The 25,465-nt window shown below is 38.3% G+C and overlaps 1 long non-coding RNA gene across 4 annotated transcripts in view; it reads right to left on the bottom strand.

Moving 5' to 3' along the window:
• Positions 1–4,238: 4,238 nt before the first annotated feature.
• The window catches only part of LOC123945751, a 177,283-nt gene continuing 156,056 nt past the window's right edge, over positions 4,239–25,465 (bottom strand). For 2 of the 4 annotated variants that reach the window (XR_006819497.1, XR_006819495.1), the window contains 3 exons: positions 15,695–15,795; positions 7,050–7,263; positions 4,239–4,433 (listed from right to left, as the gene is read on the bottom strand). This is a non-coding gene — a long non-coding RNA (uncharacterized LOC123945751). Of the gene's footprint in view, positions 4,434–7,049; positions 7,264–13,384; positions 14,966–15,694; positions 15,796–25,465 lie in introns of those variants that run through there. The other 2 variants (XR_006819496.1, XR_006819498.1) reach the window with 2 other exon arrangements.

Consider the following 25,465-nt stretch of genomic DNA (forward strand, 5'->3'; position numbering starts at 1 on the left):
AAAAGAAAAGCCATCCTCACCATCTAACCTAAGTGGATAGAGTAGAGGCTGTTTCTAATGAAATGCAGGAATTCCTGATGTCATCCAGTGTGTGGCAATCTCTCAAATTAAGAGAGGAGGATCAGAAAATGTAAAACCCCTTGGTATACCGAGCAACTTGAAAGAAATGTGTCAAAATCTCACTACGAGGGGTCGCAGTTTGCAGCACAATACGATCCTATAGAAAGTGAAAAGGTCTGCTCTTCTCTGTACATAACTTGCCCTTGGAAGCCGGCGGTGACAAACCTCACAGATCAACAGCCTCCCCTTTGAGCAAATGTGGGAAACCACTTGTTAGTTCCTCCCCTCTAAGCACCCCTCCCTGTGGCTCCACTTTGTTTTCAAACTATTTTCTTTTTGGTAAAAGTCAGGCTCAGAAATACACGAACCCTCCTGAGGTCTAGTCCAACGCACAGTGGCCCCAAGATGAGAATTGGGGCATTGTGTGCCATAAGGTGGAGGAACGTTACTTTATTACCAGAGTGCACCAGAATTTCTCTCCGAAAGGGGGATGTATTTACTTTGAAAAGGACCCTGACAGGAGCCGGGAGAGGAGAAGGGAGCCCCTGGGGGGCTAAGGGTGTGGGCGGAATATTTCTGAGACAAAGGGAGCAACTAGGCAGGAACTTTCCAGCCAGGCGAAACTAGAGATCGGGCTGGGCTGCAGTCAAAGGGAGGGCGGAAAGCGGCTTCCCTCTGTCCCCACGCTTCCTCTCTTTCCTCCCGCACCAATTTTAACTGAAATAAAGGAACTGGTTTCATATTTGGTGGACGTGGTTTGTTTGTTTGTTTGTTTGTTTTTTCAACTTGCGTCAGGGGGCCTGTGTCCAGATCAACGGAATAGGACAGAGTTAACTTGTGTGGACCCAAGCAGAGAAAAACCTCTGAGAATAACTATTTAGGAATTTATAAAAAAAACTCCTGTAGGGAGGCCTCTAGACACAGATGTGGATGGGTTTACTGAAATCTTTGAGGGGTTAAGAGGGGGTAAGAAAGCCTTTTATGGCATGTTGGTCCAGCTACTTTATGGGAAACCTCTACTTTGTGATACTGTCTTCATTGGTGGAAAGCTACTGTGTGTCTTAAGCTATATCATGAGCAGATACCTGGAAACATGATTCTATAAACACCTAGCATTATTGTTGATTCTGGAGTCTCTGAACTGGCTAGACTTCAAAATGATATTAGTTTAAGAGGCTGGCTGATGGAACATAACGATTCTTGCATGGAATAACAAAGGACTTTAAGATCCTACTCTTACAATTCATAAACATCTAACACCACCAGTTTTTCCAACATCAATTCAGAATCCTTGAGAATGAGGAATGAATTCAGAACCAGATAAATCGGATACCTAATATTCCCAAGGGATTTGTCATTAGCCAAGGTTGCTAAGGTATAGGCGAAGATGAGTCAAGATATTTGACCCTTTGCACATAATCATCGTATCTGTGCTAGGATCAAATCTAGAGTATTGCTGTGTAAACCAAGAAACAAAAATATATTTGACAATGTTTTATGGTGTATCTTAGAATTTTAGAGGTATAAAAAGTTAATGGTACATCACCTAAAGAAATGATTCAGTGTCATCAGATACTTCCTTCAACTGGAATGCTGATCCAGAATTTCAGATTGCATCACCTCCTGAGAGATGCCTTCCCTGACCACCTCTTACAATTATCACCACCAGAAACAATCTGTTCTTTTTTTTTTTTTTTAAACCTGCTTTTGGTCTGTCTGCCAACCATTGCAATATGAAGACCATGAAAGCAGAGAATTGATGTTCCTTGTTCATTGCTTCTCAAGCTCTAGGATTGATGCCTGGCATGTAATCAGAGCTCAGTAAATATTTGTTGGATCATCTAATGAATTTTACTCAGCCTTTAATCTACAGATTATCAGAATCCTCACAGACTACTACAAATATATTGTGGTTATTATTATAAAGAAATACATACTGAAGGATTCTTTAGCTGGTGTTTTGATCTAATTCCTTTTTATTATCATCTTAATCTTGGATCATGTAAATGATGATCACATTATACTCATCAGGATATTTTGTAAGAAAGAAATTCAGAATCATAGGAGCAATTTGGCAGTAACTTCCCAGTGCAGTTGGGAAGTGATACACTGGAAGTAGATCTAAAGATTCAATTAAATGATATAACAGTACAGTTCAGTTTTCATATGGAGGAATGTTTTGATGTTCAATTTTAGCTTTAGGTTAATAGCAGTATAAGATTACATTCTTGGGTCATTAGAAGGATGACCTTACTTTTTTTTTAATATTAAAAAAAGCAGTGGTGGAAGCTAGATAGCAATTCTTAGTCACAAGATTTAGCAAGATTTAATATTACTTTTGATTTCAAATTTATTTGAAAATATAATTATGACTAGGGGATGTATAAATGTCTTCAAAATGAGAACAAATAACAAGAATGTTCTTTATCTCCATGCTACGGATAATTAAAAGAAGATATATTTCAAGATAGAAATGTACTGTTTTGAGAGAGACTGTTTTTCTCCTTTATACCTTATTGCTTTGATTTTTTTTTTTTGAGGATCTTATTTGTTATGTGTTGTCATAGGAGTCTTGTTTTATAATGTAACTAGACTTGTTAAACATAAAAATATTAATTTTATTCTATGCATATTATTTTCTCCATCCTCATATAAGAACAATAACAGAAGTACTACTGAATTAAACTGAATGCAGAAAAGAAATGTCCAGAAAAATTTCCAAAATTTCCTCCCTAGAATTGGTGTGTGCATACATACTACTGGCAGAGTAAAGAAAGAACTATTTTCAGGTGTTTATGTATGCACAAATTGTTTTGGTTTTGTTTCCAAAAAAGGCATTTTATTTATCTATTTTTTCCATAACAAATTACCAGAAACTTTAGTGGCTTAAAACAATGATAAACATTTATCTCTCACAGTTTCTGTGAGGACTTAGGGACCAGCTAATGTTCTGCTGGGCAGTCCTTCATGAAGTTGCAGTCAAGATGTTGACCAGGGTTGCGGTCATCTGAAGGTTTGACTGGGGCTAAAGAATCTGCTTCCAAGATGGCACACTCATATGTCTGGAAACTATGTGCTCCTTGTTTACAGGAGATCTTGTTTCCTCATGATGTGTACTTCTCCATAGGGCTGTTTGAGTGTCTTCATAACATGGTAGTTGACTTCTCCCAGAGCAAATGATTCAAGTAAGCAATGTAGAAGTTTCCATGTTTTTTATGGTCTTGCCTCAGAAGTCACACCATCACCTCCATCATGTTCTACTAGACACACAAACCAACCTTTATACAATGTGGGAAGGGACTATGTGAAGGCATAAATATAAGGAGATAAGAATAATTGGGGGATCATCCTGGATGCTAACTATCACAGTGAGACATAGCAAGGTTATCTTAAAATCTACCACTGTTATGAATTTTGAATTGATTATCCATGTTCACTAGAACCCACTTTGCAAATTATGGAGTGGTGATTAAAAAAAATGGAAATAGCATATAACAAAAAGACCTGATAAGTGTATAAATAACATTTCCCACCAAATATTATGAATAACATATATCATCACATTGGATAAGGCAAACAAGTAATTATTATTGAATCTCTTTCATTGAACATGGGTAATCAATTCAAAATTCATAAGATGAAAAACATTTTGGTGGGAAATGAGATCATATCATTGAAAAGAAAAAAAATGGATGAAGGGAAAGATCAGAAAAAAAAATGATAGGATCAAGGGTAAGAATCCAGAGAAAGTAGTAGAAAAAGATAAAGGAAAGGAAAGGGGAAAACAGGGATGAGAAAAGACAAACAGAAATAATAGCAGAAGATATAGAAGACAAAGCTATAGAAGTAAGTGTTAAAAGAAAAGGAAGAGGAAAGTAGAGGAAAAAGATGATTTGCACAAAAGGCAGGAGAAGGAAAGGGAGAAAAGATCATGAGAATGGGAGAGAGTTTATTTTATTTTAAAGAATTATTTATTTATTTTACATAGAGAGAGTGGGGGAGGAGCCGAAAGAGAGGGAGAGAGAGTGCCTCAAGCAGACACCCCACTGAGCGTGGAGCCTGATGCCCGGCTTTATCTCACAGCCCTGAGATCATGAGCTGAGCTGAAATGAAGAGTCCAATGCTCAACTGACTGAGCCACCCAGGCGCCCCAAGGGAAGGAGAGTTTAAAAAGGGAAAAAAAGAGATTAGCCTTCTCACGCCTTTCCTCTGCTGGTATTTTGATCCTTCACCACCTCAGATCAGGGCCAGGGACTTGCAGCCTCTGTGTAGGTTTTCTTCCCATTTCCCAGCTTCTCTCAAGTTTCCTTTAAGGCCTGGTCCTCAGAACCGTGGTTTTAGCTTGTTGTGCAGACTAGGTTGGCCAAGTATTTCTGGAGAGAATAATGGAATGTCCATTTTATTTAATATTCAAGTTGTTCTTGTTAAGGACATACTATCTTTCTGGATAATATTTTTCTTAAAGTATTGAAAAATTGTCATTTATCTGAAAAAAAAAGAAAAGAAAAGAAAAAAAACCCAGATATAAGCAAATAATTTTCTGAGAGATTTTGGTTCTGTAGAAGTTATTACCATACTTGTATTTGGTTCCCTTTGTGTTTCTGCAGATTAGTATAGTTTATATTTTTTTCCTTTCTGGGTTTTTTTTTTTCTTTCTGGGTTTTTGATTCAGGGTTTACTTTAGTTCAGTTTCCTGATTCAATTCATGTTTCTGTGATTAAAGGAAAATTCTGGTTTAAAAAGTAGTCAGATGGCTGCTCTCTTTAGCCAAGGCTTCTTTTCTTCTTTAGAAGAACATTACATAAATTTGTCTTTCAATAATGTTTAACTTATAGATTTAAGGAAAGTTTGACTAAGCAATTTTCATATATTGAAATATTAAATAAGCAAATGAATAATCTGTTTTTTAAAATATATTCTCCATGTACTTTCTAAAAAACGATTTATGTATTTATTTTAGAGAGATTGAGACAGAGGGCCTCAAGCAGTCTCCATGCCCAGCCAAGCCTGACATGGGGCTCAATCCCAGGACCCTGAGATCATAACCTGGGCCAAAATCAAGAGTCAGATGCTCAACCAACTGATCCACCCAGGGACCCCTCCATGATGTGCTTTCTGATAAGTTAACTCACAAAGAAAAGGTTTCCATGCTAATTCAAACTGTGATGTCCTCTCTTCTTCCTTTTCCATTTCACTGATTTTTTTGTTTGTTTGAGTCTGTGTTTGTAGGTGAATATGAGTGAGCTGAGGACAGTTAATTAACAAGCATTTATTGCCTATTCATTATATACATAATGAATCAAAAAATAGACATAACACTTAACAAAGCATCTGGGGTGAAATAAGAGAAAAAATATGTTCATGGTTCCTGGGAAACTGAGAACGTAAATAGGTAGAAACAAAGTGAATGAGAACAAACTTGAGATGACATATGAAATATGAAACAATTTAGAACATATTAAATGTATCACGAATAGGAGACTACAGAGTGAATGATCAAAGCAGAACTGGGCCAGTCTTAGAAAACTGTCTTCAGTTGGGGAATATTGAACCAAAATTTGAAATTGGATTTGGCCCAGTATTAATGGAAATGGGTGAGATTGATTTCCATGGTATGGTGGGAAGTATGGAGGCCAGGGGTAGCTTAGTGTGTAAAAAGGATTGCCAGTGAAGGTAAACATATCCCTAGTGACTTGGGAAATGATTTAAAGAAGTGAATCTGGAAAGATAAATTTAAATGCACAATCTGTGACCCAAATTTTTTTAAATGAATCCTTTCAAAATGTTACAGAAGGCTTGTTGTTTGAGAAGAACTGTGTATTTGTTCTGTATGAAACAGTTTGAAATGATGATAATGGATAACAGAGCTTAAATAAATGACAAGTAGCAAAAAATACGTGATTTATTATCACATACCTAACAGATGAATGTACAATATGAATGTCTTATTTCTCTAAGCTGACAAGTAATTGAAATAATGTGGACACTTTTGGACTCTCTGTATTGCTCAGATGTGCAGATGTACACACAGAAGTCTGCTGTGATGAGCTCTTGGAGTCTGAAGACTGGACTTCAAATCGCATTCTACTTATTAAGACTGCTCTACCTTTGGAGAAGTTGCTTAAATATATTCAAACTCAGTGTCACAGGGGTCGCTGAGGATCAAACAAGACAATGTATGTGCAATTACATAGCGTATGTTAGGTACTCGATGTACTTTTACTTCTTTATCGTTTTCCCTGAGAAGCACTGGGGCTTTATGGAGAACGTTGTCAGTCTGGGGTGGGAACAGAGAAAATATTTGATTCATATTTTAAGTAAAGGGTGAAGCATGTCTTTCATCTTCTTTTTAGTGGAAGGATTTAGGAAGCTCCATACCTCTGTACATCACCCAGTTTTCTGGAAACGGGTCTGGGTAAAAGAGGCCTACTCATAGCCTATCACAAGGATTGGCCTTTTATGGCACAGAGCAAACATTTACAAAAATAGCTTTCTTCCTCCTCATAGAACTGAGTTTATTGTAGAAAGTTTGGAAAGCCCAGAATGTGAAGCCACACACTAGCCACAAAAAATGATTTTGGTGTATTTCCTCAATTCATTTTATGCAACATAAACTTACATTGGAATTAGCTGTACATATCTTTTATAACCGGATGTTTCTCATCTCCACTGTATAGGAAGCATATTCTTATGCCACTACACAGAAGAATTTTCTGAAAACGTAACTTTGAATGGTTATATAGTACATCCTATAGTATAGCTCTAACAATAATTTATTTAATTATTTCCCTATTTTTAAGGCTGTTTAGAATATTTGCCATAACACATATCGCTGTAGTGATTATCAGTATATATAAATCTCTGGTGATTTATTTGAAATAGATGCAAGAAATGGAATTATTACACCACAAAGTATAAATACCTGTAAGCCTCTTAACTCACATTGAGAATTATCCTATGGAAAGGTACCAATTTTATGTTCCTCTTACCAGTGTATGACAACCAGCATTTCCCAGAACTCTTGCAGTGAAGCATTTCTGTGAAGGCTTCCTTCACAAGTGGTTGCCATGCCCATCTGGGCTGATTAATTTCTGGAAACCTTTGTTAATGGTTATTTATTAACAATCACTGCCACTGTACTTGAGGCTTTCCATTTCTTCTTTATCTTCATTACAATATACGTGTTTCCTTTTAAAGTGTTTTCTGAAAAACACCAAAGCAGTGAATATGCTAATAAAACTAAAATTGAGATTTAATTTCTTAGATAAAATTGAGACAGCCTGACAAACTCTGACTTGTGGGAAGCCTGGATGGATGGTTGCCTGGCAAGTACTTCATGAGTCATTGTTTTTAAAACCTCCAGAGCCAGGCAGAAAGGGCCGATTAGCTGGAATGAGTTTTCATATTCCCATTTCACATATTTCTAGAAACAGTACAGTTTTAAAACATGTTACATGGTCCAAAATTAATAAATGATGATAAAAGCAGAAGATGAGCTGCTTTAGGCAAATTTGGCCCCATGACCTAGACATGAACCTCTTTCAAGTAGGGTGAACGGTTCTTCTATAGGAGTCCCTTATGCTTTTGTATTAAATGTGTACATGCCTGCTACCTCACTGGCTGGTAGAGTTCCTTGAGATGGAGAATGAGTGTTTTCGTCTTTATTTTGCTGCTCAGACTAAGGAACAATACCTATGATAGAATCATGTAGATGAATAATTCCCTAATGGCTGGCTAGAAAAAGAATTTTTGTAGCAATAAAAGAAATCCCAAAGGAAATTATCGAAATATTTGAACATATAAAAATTTTAAATGTCTCTATATACCTCCTCTTCCATAAATGTCCACGCTCATAAACAAACTTAGATGTCAAAACAATAGGAGAAAATATTTTTCATAAATTTGGCAGCAAGAGATTTAATCCTTTAACATATAAAGAACTCATAAAAACCAGTAAAAACTATTAAGAACACAATAGTTAAATGGGTAAAGGATATAAATATATAATTCACCAAAAATAAAATATATGAATAAATATTAAAAGTGCCTAAGATAAATTTTTTTTTTTCAAAAACTTTGACTGTGGTAAAGCACACATAACAGAAAATTTACCATCTTAACCATTTTTAAGGATATGGTTCAGTTGCCCACTTCATTTTTAATTGAAGAAATGCAGAACAAAACAGTCAGATACCATTTCTGATCATTAGATGAAAAAAATTCTTTTTCTATTTTAAAAAAGGATAATAAGCCTGGCAAAGGCAAAGTGAATGGGAATGTAATTTGGTACAACCTTTTTGGAAAGCAATCTGGGAATATGTATCAAAAACTTTAAAGATGTTCATACTTTTTGTATAAGAGTCCCACTTTAATAAATTTATCCTAAGGAAACAATCCAAAATGAAAGATTTATAGTATGCAATGTTATTTACCTTAAAAAAAAGTAGAAAAATTTTAAAATTCTATCATAAGGGTTAATCAAATGAATTTTGGTATAGCCAAACAATAGATTATTAAGACATCTTTTAAAATGTCAATGGGCGGGGCACCTGGGTGGCTCAGTGGGTTAAAGCCTCTGCCATTGGCTCAGGTCATGATCCCAGGGTCCTGGGATTGAGCCACACATCGGACTCTCTGCTCAGCAGGGAGCCTGCTTCCTCCTCTCTCTCTGCCTGCTTCTCTGCCTATTTGTGATCTCTGTCTGTTAAATAAATAAATAAAATTTAAAAATAAATAAATAAATAAAAAGTCAATGGAAATTTTTTAATAACGTGGCAAAATACCTATAATTTGAAGTGAAAAGTACAGTCATTTACACATACATATATATCTGCAGAGAAAAATTACTAGAAAGAAATACACCAGCCTATTAACAAGAACTATTTCTGGATAGTGGAATTACATCTAATTTCTCCTTCATACTTTTATGTATTTTTGAGCTTTTTGCAACAATAATGTACTGCAAATATTACCTGAAGCTAGCACTAGTTTTTATCTTAAAGAAAGTGGGTTGTTGGGCACCTAGGTGGCTCAGTTCTTAAGTGTCTGCTTTTGGTTCAGGTCCTGGGTTGGAGTCCTGCCTCAGGCTCCCTGCTCAGCGGGAAGCCTGCTTCTCCCTCTCTTGCTAACCTCCTGGAGATTCTTGCCTGATGACTGTTATTTTCCCTGAAGAAGCAAAGAGATTCTCTGCTAGGCTTCTTTGGTGAAACTTGAGAAAAGTGAGCTTTATAACTGCCGCTGACACAAAGGAAGGACCTCATGTGTTATTGTTTTCAAAACCTGCTCCTTATTCTTCTCCTCTGATTAGGGATGCAAGACAGAAATCATCCTTCCCATTCCTATTGATCAATAAAGTTCTTATTGTCCAACTTCCTAAGTATCTCTTGAACCAATCTCTTCATCTCCTCTACTTCTTCCCTGCTTTGTTGTGATAGATTCTGAACTGGTCTATCTAGGCTCCTTTGTATTCCCACCTTTCAAAAACTCAATAGGGATTTTATCATACTTCCATTTGAAATACTTCATGGCCTTCAGTTGCTTTTAGGATAAAAATCCAAATTCTGTAACAGGATATACAAGGCACTTCTTATGGTTCTTGTATTTTTTCAACTTTATTGTTTTCCTCATCTTTAGTATGTCCATCCATCCATCTATCTGTGCAACTATTCCATTCCAGGCCAGCCATCCTTCTATTCACAAGTACCAACAAGATGCTGGAAACTGTGTAGGCTAAGTGCTAGGGAAATAATACAAAGAAATCTAGACATGGTGTCTGTGGAAGAGCAACTTACAGTCTGGGGAGGTAAACAGACATAAATGCTTGTGACCCGTGCATAGTTATCATGTGTTAAGGAAGCTGTGAATGCACAAAGGACTGAGTGTTAGGTCCCTGAGGCAGGGGCTGCGCAGGGAGATGGGATCGGAGAAAGTTTCCTAGAAGATATGGCCCTTGAACTGAATCTTGAAAGTTGAGTAGATTTTTTGTTCTTCAGAAAGACGTTTCAGGTAGAGGCATTACTGAGAGTAAAGGCATGGAGGATGTGACACAGCTAGTGTTTGTGGACCTGCATGTCCTTTGGTGTACCTGTAGCATAGAATACAAGACTCTAGCGTGGGCGCGTGCGCGCGTGTGTGTGTGTGTGTGTGTGTGTGTGTGTGTGTGTGTGTGTGCATGCACGTGAGCACTGGGGCAGTGGAGGAGGATGGGTATTGAGAGAAGAGCCTGGAAAAGGAGGCAGAGGTCAGATGGTGGAGTTCTAGGCTCTGTCCTGAAGGCAAAGGAAAATAACTGACAGTAACGTAATGAGATTCGGGATTTACAAAGATCTAGTTGCTGATAACATGGAGAATGGATGGGAGGACACAAGATACTGGAGGCAGTTAGGCCATTTTGAGGTTGTTGCGTAGAAAAGAGATGATGAAAGTCCTCAAGGCTGAATTAAGGAATTAAGGAACTAAGTATTTTAGAAATGCTAAGGAGATATTATGTTCTGTAGCAATGCTTCTCCAGGTATGGTTCTGAACTCGTGACCGTCTGTGAACTAGTTGTGACTCGTCTGCTATGAGATAAATATAGGAATTGACTTTAGAATTTAGAAACTTTTGTATTAAGTGAAAGGCGGAATCTTTTATCTATTAAGTCTAATAATGAAAAACCTAGACTTGTATTTTGTAGATCTTTGCTTTTTATTTTATTTATCTAGTAATTTAGCTTTTACTGTATTTTATCCAAGTATTGGACAATATGGGCAAGCAATATGAAGTGGACCTCAGCACAGTTGGCTGAGAGGCACTCAGCTACAGGACATGGTGATTGAGTGAATGTGGGAGTGGGCAGAAGGAGGGGTGTAAGATGACTCTTGGGTCTGACGACTGGGTGTGATAGTTACAGAAAGTTAAAGAATCGGCCATTTTTTGGCAAGAGGGTAAATTCCCACTTCACTATTATTTTGGGCAATAGTCATACAGTTTTTAAAATATTTTATTTATTTATTTGAGAGAGAGAGAGAACACAGGTGGGGTGGGGAGAGGCAGAGGCAGAGGGACAAGCAGGCTCCCAGGGAGCCCAACACCGGGCTTGATCCCAGGACCCTGGGATCATGACCTGAGCTGAAGACAGATGCTTAATGGACTGAACTACCTAGGAGCCTCTGGCTATGGTCATATTTTTTAAAAATGCATTTGGGGGGGCACCTGGGTGGCTCAGTGTGTTAAGCCGCTGCCTTCGGCTCAGATCATGATCTCAGGGTCCTGGGATCGAGCCCCACATCCGGCTCTCTGCTCAGCAGGGAGCCTGCTTCCTCCTCTCTCTCTGCCTGCCTCTCTGCCTACTTGTGATCTCTGTCTGTCAAATAAATAAAATCTTTAAAAAAAATAAAATAAAAATGCATTTGGGGAAAAATGTTACAATCTTTTATGCATCTAGGGTTTGCATGCACCATTTTCTCTATCAGTAACATTCCTTACTCCCTTCTTCACTTGACTAATACTTAATATAAAGAAAAATGTTGTAAAAGCATTTATGTATCATCAGCATTGGGCTAAATACCTTACATTCATTAATTTCATTCACTCCTTACAATAACCCTGTGAAGGAGGGATCTCATTTTGTAGATGAGAAGACTGAGGTTCAGAGAGGCTAAGTAACTTGCTGAAGGTCACCCAGCAGTAAACTGGGAGATCTGGGCTTTGAACTCAAGAAATTCAATTCAAGAAAACACATGTGCATGTTGTCTAGTCAAGCCTCAGTGCAACTGATGCCTCTTCCTGAAAGCCTTCTCTGCTGTCTTTACTTATTGGTGCATCTTCTGCATTTCCACAAGGTACATGAGCACATCTGTCTCTGTCATGGCACTTGTCATGCCTGATTAGAAGCATTTGTCCATTTGCTGTTTCCCTTTCTTTCCTAAACCGTGAACTACTTGAGGGAAGGACGGACTCCTGACATCTCTGATTCTTCAATCCAGAGCACAGTGCCCAGTGTTAAGTAGGAGTTCGGTAAATGTCATTGAATAAATGGAGGTGTGAGAAAACATGGGGAGATGTTAAAGGTGGCGGGAGACTAGGGAGTATGGGTTAAGTGTAAACAGGAAATTGGGGTCACATCATGAAGATTGTTATATTCTGGGTTTAGAAATTCGCAAATAGCTGTCCCGGAATCCTTTATTCTCTTCACCTACATAGATATTAGACTTCTCAGTGCTGTAACTCTATGCTGGGGACACTAGCCAGTGATACGCCAGTATATGTTTAACAGCTACCTCCTCCTTCCTTGGCTCCACAAAAAGCCCCAGTTTGTTGTGCTTTTTGATTTCCATGCTGTACATGCTTCCATCATGGCCAATTTCAAGCTCCTGATATGAGGCTATTGAACATGAAAGTGGGAAGAGACTCTCAGTATCATGCCGATATAAAATATTTTCACCACATAGTTGCAACAGACACAAAGAACTTCAGGGCCACAGCTAATAGTAAGATGTAGTGAAATAATTAAGAAGGGATGAGTTTTGAGGGTTTATCATCTTTGTTTTTAATATGTCTTTAATTATAAGTTTAAATAATTTAATTTTTAATAGTGGCTGTGTTTAACATCTGGCTTACAAAATTCCTTAAATTTGAACAACTGGCTCCCCTGAGCTGCTGCGAGCTGACACCACTGTGGCTAATCTCTTTATCTGGAGAGTCATTCAAGCCCAGCTTCTGGCCTAATCTTATTCCTTAACAGGTCACTATAAGAAGTTCTGGGTGAGGAGCGCCTGGGGGTGAAGCATCTGCCTTCAGCTTAGGTCATCAGCCTCGCATCCAGGGGGATCCGCTCCCTGCTCTCCAGGGAGCCTGCTCAGGGAGGAATCTACTTCTCCCTCTCCCTCTGCCCCCCCACCTTCTCTCTCACTCGCTCTGCTCTCTCTCTCAAATAAATAAATTAAAAATCTTAAAAAAAAAAAGAAGAAGCTCTGGGTGAGTAACTTTTTTATTTATTTATTTATTTTTTCAGTGTAACAGTATTCATTGTTTTTGCACAACACCCAGTGCTCCATGCAAAACGTGCCCTCCCTATTACCCACCACCTGTTCCCCCAACCTCCCACCCCTGACCCTTCAAAACCCTCAGGTTGTTTTTCAGAGTCCATAGTCTCTTATGGTTCGCCTCCCCCTCCAATTTTTTTTTTTATATAAACATATAATTTATTTTTATCCCCAGGGGTACAGGTCTGTGAATCGCCAGGTTTACACACTTCACAGCACTCACGATAGCACATACCCTCCCCAATGTCCATAACCCCCTCCCCTTCTCCCGACCCCACCTCCCCCCATCAACCCGCAGTTTGTTTTGTGAGATTAAGAGTCATTTATGGTTTGTCTCCCTCCCAATCCCATCTTGTTCATGGTGAGTAGCTTTTTGAGGCAGCATTAGCTCCCTCATAATCTGCTCTAATCTTTGTGATCCAAAGATGCTTTTGGACTGAAGATTCTGTATTCCTTTGGCTTCAATAACTGACATTTGGCCTTATTCCATGATCTGATTACAAGGCTGTCTGGCTTCCTGACTTTGAACTAGCCAACCACAGCTCCAATTCAGATGCTGATAAAACAGCAATATTGAAAATGAGCTAATTTAAGCAGGTATTACTATCTTTTTGTTAGCCCTATCTGTCAATAGTTCTAAAAAAACCAGGTTGCCTCACTTGCAAACAATTCCTGGAGATCTGGGAATTTTGAACGATGCCTCAGTTAAAATAATGGAGCAAATGAATTAAACAAATGGCAGCTCTTCACTAGCTATCAGTTCAAGGAAGGTTCAGAGGAGATGGAGTGAACATCTGGGTCTTTTACAGATTGAGTTTTTCTTTGCTATAGCCCATAGGAAGGCCATATGGGATAAATCTAGGCCAAGCACTAGATGTTTCCGAAATAAAAGGCACTATACTTATGCGTAGTCTTATACTTCTTTGTTATTTGAACCTAATAAAATCAAGGCTCTTCATTAAGAAGGGGGCTTGGCATTTCTCTTAGTGTTCAATAGATATTAACACTGGTAACCTAATATTGATAGAGAACTAATGTTAATAGATTTCAGTCTTGAATACTGTTGCGTGATGTAGAGAGCAACTTGAGAAAACCACAAAGGGAAAAGCATGTTAAAAACTTGAGTTGGTTCGTCCAGTGGGAAAAAATCTTTCGTTAGTAGTCTAGGATTCATGCTGTTGGTCGGAGGTGAAGAATTGCCCCTGTGCTTCAGGCTTCATTGACACTTTGCCCTGTGGAGAAGTGACTGGGGCAGTTCCCCAGAAAAGGTCTGTGAGCTTATCACTGAACAGAATGAATCCTTAGTAACTCCAAGATTGTTTGATTTTTCCACACTCCAAGAGAGTTGTTGTGTTTAATGACATAGTAAAAATCTGCCCTGGGACAGGAAGTTGGTTTTCTGAGGAGTATTTCCATTCTCAGACTCTTATCTGTAGAGAAAATTACCTTAAATCTTTTCTTGGAAAGGATTAGAATTAACCCTTTTAAAGGGTTAAAAGATTAACCCTTTTCTTGGAAAGGGTTAGAAACAAATATTCCAATATTCCAAGACATAAATGAACAATTGAGTGACTTAGGAGAGCTTGGCATCTTATCTTTTCATCTTCAGGATGAAGTGGTGCCAGGCAGGGCCGGCTTCGTGGGCCCTCAAGCCATGCCGTTGCAGAGTCCTGTGCTGAGAAAGTTTCCACACTTGGCTTAACACTGTTGCCATTTTGGATTTCTTAATTTGTGAGCAAGGGGCGCTGCATTTTCATTTTTCATCACGGAGCCCCGCAAGTGACGTAACACGTCCTAATGACAAAAGAGGTGGGATTAGGTGTTCAAAGAAGATTTTTTTTTCCCTGCAGAAATGCTCCAGGATAACGCTGCAAACTTGCCTTGAAAAAAAGAGTTGTAATTTTTATTTAACCAGCCAGGCAAGAATAAACGAGAGTGCCACAAATGGTGTTATAAACATCCAAGTGTGTACAACAGCTAACATTTAGATACCCCATGCCAGGTTGGCACACATCCCCTCATCCTTCATTCCCTATTTTGCAGTTGAGGATACGAGACACAGAAAAGATAAGAAAATCATCAAAAGTCATACAGGTAAGTAAGTAGCAGAGCTTAGATTTAAACCAAGAAGTAGGGCTCCAGAATGTTTTCTATGTAATGTTTTTCCTTTTTACTAAGTGGAGTGATGACATTGATTCTAAAAGATGTTTTGCAGTATCTCCAGCTATGCTAGTTATTATTTTTAAATTCAGAGAAAACTAATGAGCTAGGGCCCTTTCAAGGCCCTTTCAAGCCAATGGGTATTTGGAAGCTAATAGCGAATTGCATCATAGAACAAAACACATTCTTTCCTTTGGGACATCAACTACTGACTATTCTATTAAGGGGAAGGTACTAAACACATCACAGTTTAGTGTCTCATAACTGGCATTCAGTTTTGACTCAAACATTTTTAACTACACTACTAAGCTTATGAGCTAGAGGCAACATTTTCCTCCTTAGGAATTTATCCTATACTTTATTCCTTCCAGAGAATTGAGAATTTGGCTTGTACTTGCTGGATATGTTACATGATCCTATAAAGCCATTTTCAAATTAAAGATTCTTACCTCAACCTTAGTTTTTGAATTCTTTGTAGACATCAGACCATACTGGTTGGAGGACAGCCTCTAGCATCTCATGGCTAATTCACTGGTCCTTACCTTTGCATCTGTAATAAATATAGTAGAAACAGATAGCTCACATAGTTGCCACAAGCCTAGAAGCACTCAGCACTTGCTAGAACATAATTAACACCCTGTAAATAGGAATAATTGTTTCATTTATGAAAACTCATATGGAATAGTACCATAGGTGGGTCTCAGGGATATCACATCTCTAAGCTTCAGTTTCTTCAGCATAAAATCAAGTTAATAACACCCATCTCACAGGGTGTTACAAGGATTAAGTAGGATAATGTGTAAGAAGTGTTTAGCACAGGGCCTGGCATACATTAAGTTCTTATTCTAAAGTATCTCCTGTTATTCAATTGGAATTTTCTCTCCGTAATGTAGGTCTAGATAATTTCCCAGTGTGATCTTGGACCTGGTCTATACAACTATTTTATTTTTAATAACATTTTCTGTCTTTTTCTTCTCCATAGGTCATAGTCTGTTAGGAGAATGAGATAAATGTTGGTTTTTACTGTACAGTAATACTTTTCTGTATTAATTATGCATCTTAAAAATAAAATTTGGAAAGATATGTTGGTCTTTTTCCAATGATCCTTTTATAAAGGGCTATTAAAATAACACATAAAAGAAATAACGTTCATTTATTATTCATGCGTTGTAGCAGTGATTACATCAGCTCAGGCTGGCCATCGATCGGCCCTCAGAACCCTCAATTCAGCCTGAGCTCAAGGAGCAGGCAGCAGAGGGAAGGCAAACAGCACATCTCCTATGTTTTCCAGAACTAGTTTCACCAATGAGGCCCTCCTTCTCCTGTTCTGCTCTTCCACGGGTCCCTTTCCCTCTGCCCACCGGTATGGTCGGGTCTTTTCAGACAAGAAACAAAATAATTTTTCTCTTAAACTTGTTCCTCCCCTCAAGTAATTTTTCATCTTTCCCTTTTATTTGACTGCTAACCTTCTGATAAAAATGGTCTTTACTTCCGTAACATGTCTTACTTTTCACTCCCTGTGTTCATCCTGTCTTTCATCCCTATGACTATCTGGCAACCGTTATCTTGAAAGCAGTAAGTACTTCCCAAATCATCAAGGTGTTTGACCTTTTGTTAGTCTTCCTTCTTCTTGACCTGTCTGAAACATGTGATACTGTTGAAATTCTGACAATCTCTTACAGTTTGGGACATTGTTCATGTTTTTCTTGATATTTGTGTCTTGGTTTGTTCACAGAAAATGGGAATGATGCCCACTTTGCAGAACGTTGTGAGGATAAAATAAGATGTTATTGTTAACATATATAGCAATCAATAAGATTCACTTGACAATCTCATTTATTCCTAAGACTCTAAGTCTTACATTACATAGATCACTCCTGTATCTGTATTTTTCTTTTGATCTTTCTCTAGATGTTCATTCTTCCTTTGACCTCTATTTTTATCTGTTATAATAAAACCATGGGTGGTTAGAGCTGGAAGAGTTCTTAGAGAGACCACTCTCAATTTACAGTGGAAGAAATGGTAGTGTGCAGGGTAAATTGGTTTGGGCCAAAGCTGCTGGGTGAGTAAGGATGGCTTTAGCTTCAAATAACAGAAATCCCAATGAAATTGGCTTAAATGTATGATCGTCCATAACAAGAAGTACAAGAGTATGGCATGCTAAGGTTGGTTAGTGTAGCAGTTCAATGATAGCTTCAGGGGCCCAATTTTCTCTCTCCTGGCTTTGCTATCCTCAGCTTGTTGATCTGTTCACAGGCCAGCTGCTGGTGGTTAGATGGCTACAAGTGGTTCCTACTGCCCCATTCATACCTGGCAATGTCCACTGAAAGAACAGATTATCTCTTCTGGTATAGCTCTTCTTAAGAGTGAGAGTTCATTACCCTGAATCACACAGCCAATTTTCCTTCATAATTCATTGAGCAGACTTGGGACATGCCCTGGGAAAGGGAGATGTGATTGACTTAGACCAATCAGAATTTATCCCCTGAGGCTGAGTCCAGCCTCCTCTGAAGCACATGGACTACCAAGTTGGGCCAATGCATAAACTAAATCTGATTTTTTGAGACTAGAAAGGAAGACGGCACAGTGGAAAATGAGGGTTGGGCCGGGTCCCACAGTGTCTGTCACTGTTTCCTAACCACAACTGAACTCAGGTTTCCTGATCCCTACCCAACACTCTTTCAATAATTCCTACTGCCTCTCAACCATTGGAGTCAGACTCAACATGTACACCATCTAGCTGATCACCTTTCCACTCAGACTTGCCCTATGTCACATTTTCCTATGTATTAACCATTTTCTTCTACAAATGGGCTACCATTTTCTTTACTAGTTAGCCATCTTTGACTTCTTTCCCTTCTTCTTCATAGTTCATTTTCTAAATTTTATTTAATTTCTCTATAAAAAAAATCTCATTCACTGTTTTCTTTCCATTATCACTATTAGTTCTGGGTGACATAAAGACATAAAGTCATTATATATGACTTGGATTATTACAATAGTCTGGTAACTGATCTTTCTGACTCACTTCTCTTTCCAATTCTCATTTACTCTTCAAATCACTGCCATATTCATCTTTCTAAAACATTTGAAAAAAACTTCTTTAGAGGGGTGCCCAATGAGACTAAACTCTAGTAGTTTTTAGAAACTAGAATAAATTGTTATTTGAAAGTTGCCTGTAGATGGAGAGGAGAAGGGAGTTGAGAGAAATTGGAAGGGGAGGTGAACCATGAGAGACTATGGACTCTGAAAAACAACCTGAGGGTTTTGAAGGGGCGGGGGGGTGGAAGGTTGGGGGAGCCAGGTAGTGGGTATTAAGGAGGGCACGTATTGCATGGAGCACTGGGTGTGGTGCAAAAACAATGAATTCTGTTAGGCTAAAAAGAAATAAAAAAAAAAAAGAAAGTTGCTTATAGCTTCTATTTCTAGTGTTAGAATTTACAAATTTCCTTAGGAACAGTCTATAGAATGGTCTCTTTTAGATAGATATAAGGCCAATAGTACCAGTGTTAGAGGAAAGTATGCTACAGAACTTTTGTTTTACATTGACAAATACTGCCTTTCTGGGAGGTTGCCCCCCCCAAAAATAAAAAAATAAAAAAAAAGATGGGTATATTTGCATAACATGCAAGGAGCCTTCTGGGAAGTAGTGGATAAAACCATGACACTTTCCTTTCTGAAGTTTAACATTATTAGAAAAGTATCAGATGAATTAAAATGGACTCAACTTAGGTCTTTTGGCAAAGATATCAAACGCCTTTGAGGAATAACTCATTATAATAAAAAGAGAATCCAGAATGAAGACCAAACCCATATGAGAAGTTTAGAATGGGTTCGGAATGGGAGGCCTGGTTCTAGAATGGGCTATCTGAGCTTAGTGGGAAGGCTTTAAAAAAAATGCTGCATGCATATGTAAGTGTAAATATATACATGCTGGAAGCTGAAGTCATTGAAGGGCAAATTTAAGAGTCTAGTACTGATGTGACTTGGGGTTTCTACAGCTAGCCTAATACTGATGGACAGCCATCTCCACTTGTACTTGAGGAATTCGTACAAAGTGCTAATACCAATGAGTTAGTACTTTGTGCTCTTTGGGAGGACTGTAGGATGTTGGTGTCACAGTTTTCTTGAAATCGGGCAAGAAAAAAAGATATAAAGCTATCTGGATTGGTAAGAAAGAAAGAAAACTTTCTTTATTCAGAGATGACATGATCATTTACATAGAAATTCCTATGTAATCTATGAAAGAGCTCCCAGAATTAATAAGTGACTTTAGCAAGACTGCAGAATATGAAATCATATCCATTGGACTTCAATATATAGTGCTAGCAATGAATAAGCAGACATTGAAACAAGAATGATTTAAAATAACATAAAAATATGAATATTTGGGGATTAACTTGAGAAGAAATGTGAACGATTGGTATATGGGAAACTATAAAATATTGCTGAGAGAAATTAAAGAAGACCAACATAGAGAGACATAATGTGTTCACAGGTTGGAAGACTCAATATGGTGAGGAGGGCAATTCTCTAAATTAATACATAGATTCAGAGCAAATCTCAATGAAAATCCCAGCATGGTTTTTTTTTTGGTAGAAATTAATAAGCTGATTCTAAAGTTCATATGGAAATGCAAAGGATCTAGAATAGCTTAAATAACTTGAAATAAGAGAACAAATTTGGAGGATCCACACTATCTGACTTCAAGGCTTTTTATAACACTTTAGTAATTAAGACAGCATGACAGTGTGATATTGGCATCAAGGTAGACAAACAGATCAATGGAACAGAATAGAAATCAGAAATAGACCTATTATACATATGGTCAGTTGATTTTTGACAAGGGTATTTAAATAAAAACGATAACTTTTTCAACAAATGATGCTAGAATGATTAGATATTTATCTGCAAAAAACCCCCAGCTCCCACCCCATAAAGCCCTTCAATTCATAGCATATGAATTTTGCACCGTATACAAAAAAAATTAACTCACACTGGAATATAGACCAAAGTATAAAACTCTAAAACAGGAAGAGAACACAGAAAATCTTGGTGACTTTGAGTTAGGCAAAGATTTCTTAAATGCAATGTCAAAAGCACACTCCATAAAAAAAAAAATTGGATATATTAGACTTCATCAAAATTAAGAACTTCTACTCTTTGAAGTTCATTTCAAGTCTGGGGAAAATATTTGTAAATCATATACCTGATAAAGGGCTTACATTCAGAATGTATGAAGAACCCTGGATCTTTAGGATCTTCATATGATCAGGTATATGATATATTTTAAAATGGGCAAACATTTGAGTAGACACTTCATCAAAGAAGCTATAAAAGTGACAAATGAAAACATGAAAAGTTATTAGTCATTGGGGAAATGCAAATGAAAACCATAATAAGATATTACTACACACCAACTTGACTGTCCAAAATTAAAAAGCAGAGACCACACCAAGTGTTCTCATGTGGAGCAACTGACATTCTCATATAATGCTGGTAGGAATGCAAAGTGATAAACCGTTTTGACAAATACCTTGACCTTTAAAAAGCACAACAGAAACCTACTATGTGACTCAGTCACTTTACAGCTAGGTATTAATGCAAGAGAATTGGAAGGCGTATGTCCACATGAAGACTTGTATATGGGTATTGGAAGTTGCTTTATTTGTAATAGCTCCAAACTGAAAACAATGTAAATGCCTATCAAAATGCTGAATGAGTAAACAAATTATGGCATAATCCATAAATGGGCAAAAATAGGTAAAGTTTGAAACATTGGTTATACCTGGTGAGTCTATATTCTCCAACTAACACCTCCAAACATTTGGGTCTGTCTCTTTCCTGAACAGGTATTAACTTTGATGAAATGAAAACATTTTATTGTGTTTAAAAAAATATGAACATTTTCTTAATTGTGATTATGCAATCTTCATTCACATAAGCTTGGAGAATGTTTCTTTTCTATTTGGGTTGTTTCACCTCTCAATCTATTGTGAATACATTGTGTTTATCATCTTTAAGACATTTCTCATTACCTAAGTACCAGAAACTTTTGTTTGTGGTAGATTTGTAACTGTTTAAGGATCTCCCATATGATGTGCAAGGGTTGAGCAAAATGGCATAAAGATACAGTTGATTATATTATAGAGAAAATATCAAAAGTCTGTTTCTGGAACATTTTTTTCTATTTTTGACCCTATGTTGAAATAATGAAACCCAAATCCTATCTAAGAAATAGGCCAATGATAAAACCCAAGAATAATTTTGTTGCAGAGTTAAAGTGAACAAGAAACTGGGCTAAGAGGAAAGCTTTATTGCAGTTTCAAATATCTGAAAAATTGGGAAATTTTATCCAAAAGGAGTTCAGGAAATTGTACTGGATGAAAATGATGTTTTGTATTTGTTCTAATGTAAAAGCATCTATTTCCCTCACACAGAGATGGAGACATAATTGTCTCAAATCTAATGGAAGTGCTCATTGCCAGGGGTATTGTAGTTTTGAAATGGGTTTGTTTGAGGATGCTAGGTCTAATTTCATATCATTAAACTCTGAAATTACAGAAGGTTTTCCGATGTAATCTCTGTGCTTCAAAATGGCCTCGTGGTGCACCACAAGCCGCTTGTGTACAAAGTCTGAAGGGCCTGTAATACAGTCCACCTTTCTGTAGCAACCAGCACTATGTCTCTGTTGTTGCCTTTCCCATGGACTGCGTTTCTTGCGGTGCTCCGTGTCAGAGGTCAACTTGGATACTACAGGTTTCTAAAGCTGATAATGTGGCAGAGGTGACAATGTCAGGGTTTGGATGAGACCAAATGAGAATACTAATTCCACCATGCATGAACTCCGTGGCCCAGATCCAGTCTGTTAGCTTCCCGAGTTGAAACTTCCCCATCTGCCAAAAGGGTACCACGAATGTCAAGACTTAGCATGGTGCTTGGCACAAGAGAGCACATACTCAGCACCTATGTGGTTAGTATTATCAGCAACCAGAAATTACCTTCGTTTTACTTCAAGAAAATGGTCTTAGCCTTGTGCTAAGGATAATTTCTTTTTCAAGATTTTATTTTTAAGTAATCTCCATCTCTAACATGGAGCTTGAACTCACAACCCCGAGATCAATGGTGCATGCTCCACCAACTGAGCCAGCCAGGTGCCCCTGTCCTAAGGTCATTTAAAAAAAGTATAGTGTGGATGTGGGTGCTTTTCTCAGAAACATTTCTAGAGGAAATTTGGTGGCTGTTTATCTAGTGTTAAAAGGCCTACCCAGCCTTGTCCAAGAGATACACAATGTCCATGCCTTCAACTAGATACACAAATGGTGTTATGGAACCCCTAGATATTGTCCACTCAATTCACTGTGGGCAGGAAGAGGGTCTATTTTTAAAGGGAGGGAAGAAGACCATAAATGGCTAAAAATAAGATTCTCCTATTCTTATTGCCACTTTCACCCTTCATTTTTCTGTCCTCCCTCCCTCCAGGGTTCCTAAAGTCCTCTTATCACCTCTGTTCACTCTCCCTTCTACTTTCTCTACTTTAGAAATGGTACATATTATGAACGAGAAAATTCTTGACACTGTCCCCAGAAAGTTGTGGTGGGGATGATGCATTTTTAATCCCGAACACCTGGCCTCCTTTTATTTGGCTGCCAGAATGAGAAGGTTTTTTGATTATTCAAAAAAGTCCTCTTGCTCACAAATGACTAAAAAGGTTAATAAATTTCAGAATCTGCCCGGTAATCCAGGGAGATAGAACTTTGCAAACATAGACTTTTCTTTTTAGATTGAATCTGACATTATGAAAAGCTACCCCTCTCTTGCCACACTTGAAGTATTTATCCAGGCTTTAAACACTGAGTAGCAAGAGTGTGGCAAGGGAGCTAACATTAATTGTGGGTCTGCTCTACAGAGGGACGCTCACACACATCATCTCACGTGGGCTTCATGACAGTCCCGTGGGGAACGCATCACTGTTTCCATATTTCATAGGTGAGGGCATGAGGGAGCTTCAACACGCTCCATTAGGGAGGGACTTGCTCTAGCGCTGTTTCCCCAAACACTGGTGACCCCTTGCAGGAGTTAGTCATCTTCTCCAGCTGACCCCCTCATCCTGGTTGTGTAAAACCTTGATAGAAGTGCCTCTCTGCCCACCAGGCAGTGCCAGTTATGGCAAGATGTAGCTCCCAAGTTTAACCACCCTGTGTGGCCAATCAATTCTTGGGGTGTCAAGTACAGAAGCTATCTTTCCAGGAAAGAGGGCTTTGAAATGGATATCCCCTCCCTCTGTGGTACAGACACAGCAGCTGTCTCCCTGAATCTCTTTCATGGGTTCTGCTTGCAAAGAGCAGGCCTGCAAGTCCCTTACTGTTGGCTGGGGTGGTGAGGTAGTGTGTGGGGTATGACAGTGGGTGGGAACTCCAGTTACCTCTCAACAGTGCCTCATAGGAAAGCTTGCAGAGCACGGCAGGAATGTGGGGTGTGTTTTGGTCTTCAGTTATGATTCTGAGAAAACAAGAACGTTATTTACACATAGATGATCAGATTTAGTCCTTATAATAAGTCTGTGGGGAAGGTGCAGTCATGGTCCTAAGGTCATGGAATGATTACGGATCCAGCCGTGGGTTTGAATCAGTGCTCTAATACTGTCCATGGTGAGTTCAAGCAACTTGGTATCGGTGTGACTCTCACCTTCCTGTGCCTCAGCTTCTTCTCTGTATGATTTGCCTACCCTATTCTGTTGTGAAAAGCGAATGAGATAAAAAGCAAATGAGATAGTAAGTGAGTCTACATGTTTACTGTTGCTCTCTCTGGTTTCCAGATGAGGAAACTAACACCCAGATGGGTTAGATAACTGCATAAAATCACAGAACTTCTGAGTGCTTTCAAAACCTGGGCTCTTAGCCGTGACTCTATGGCAATGCCTCTTAGCCTTTTCCACAGCCTGACATGCATGGAAAATACTATGCCTCACACTGCCTTGGAGGGGAATGAATGGGACAACTCAAGGCTTTAGGCGATGGGTCTGGTGGGCTCTGGCCATCCCAAGCTCCTTCTGGTCAGCTGGTACTTTGCTGTATTGGAACAAATGCCAAGGATGTCAGATAAGTCTTCCTGGAGGAAATGCTGTTTTCAGGGTAGCTTGAACAGTTAGTAATGTTTAGAAGTGAAGCGGGGGGAAGTGAGGTTGGATGTGAGGGACTGCTTAATTTTCTCTTCTGGAAAATAGAGATCACAATATTATCTATTTTACAGAATACTCAAAAATCGAATGAAGGAATGTATACGGAAAGGCTTTGTAAAATGTGATATCAATTATAGCTGTTACTATTTCTAAGGGAAATGGACAAAACATCTGAAATCGTAAGAGTGATTTAGGCATAGTGGTTACGGAGATGGAACATTTCTACCAAACATTCACTCAGGGAAAGGTACAGTTTGACAGGACTTTCCTCCCTCCCCACCCTCCCTTCCTTCCTTCCTTCCTTTATTTATCTTTAACCAAATAAAAATGGACATTAGCTTCTTCCAAGATTTGCTATGAGGCTTAAACTATTTTCTTCAAGTAATTGAGCGAGTAAGGATAAGTTCAAGAGTCCTATAATCCCAAGCTAGGTGATCTCTGAAGGTCAGACTAATTTGGCTTTATCTGAGGCAATGGCATGGCAGGCTGTCTCCATCAGCTCCATGCATCAGCTGCACCATCTCCTGATGGCAATGCCTGCTGGACATGGTGAACAGTGAAAGGATGAAGGTGATGGGAAGAGCATAACAGGTGCCATATGAATGGCTACTAGACTTATTTGTCAGCATATGAGAAATATTCATATGCTGACATATGGAAGAATGATTAGAAGCAAAAAGTAGGAAAACATGGGTTACACATAAAACAAAAATAAATCTTGGGACATTTCCGCAAGTCTTCATTGCTATTTCAATCCTACGATTTTGTACTCTTGGGCTACTTTTACTTTGAGATCCAGGACGAGATGTTTCAACTAATTCATCTCAAAATACTACCCATTTTAAGAAGTATTTTTTTTAAAGACCTCATGTAAAATTTGCTCAACTTTGACATTTTCTTTCTTGAGTTTACTGTAAAATTCAAGTCAAGTCACTTGCACAAATGCATCAATATTTTAAAAGCTACCAATCTTACACATAAAAAAGAAGGCTCACAGTCTTCAATAATCTTTAATGTAACATGCATTCATTATATATGA

The sequence above is a fragment of the Meles meles genome, chromosome 7 (genome assembly GCF_922984935.1).
Source record: "Meles meles chromosome 7, mMelMel3.1 paternal haplotype, whole genome shotgun sequence".
NCBI classification, from domain to species: Eukaryota; Metazoa; Chordata; class Mammalia; order Carnivora; family Mustelidae; genus Meles; species Meles meles.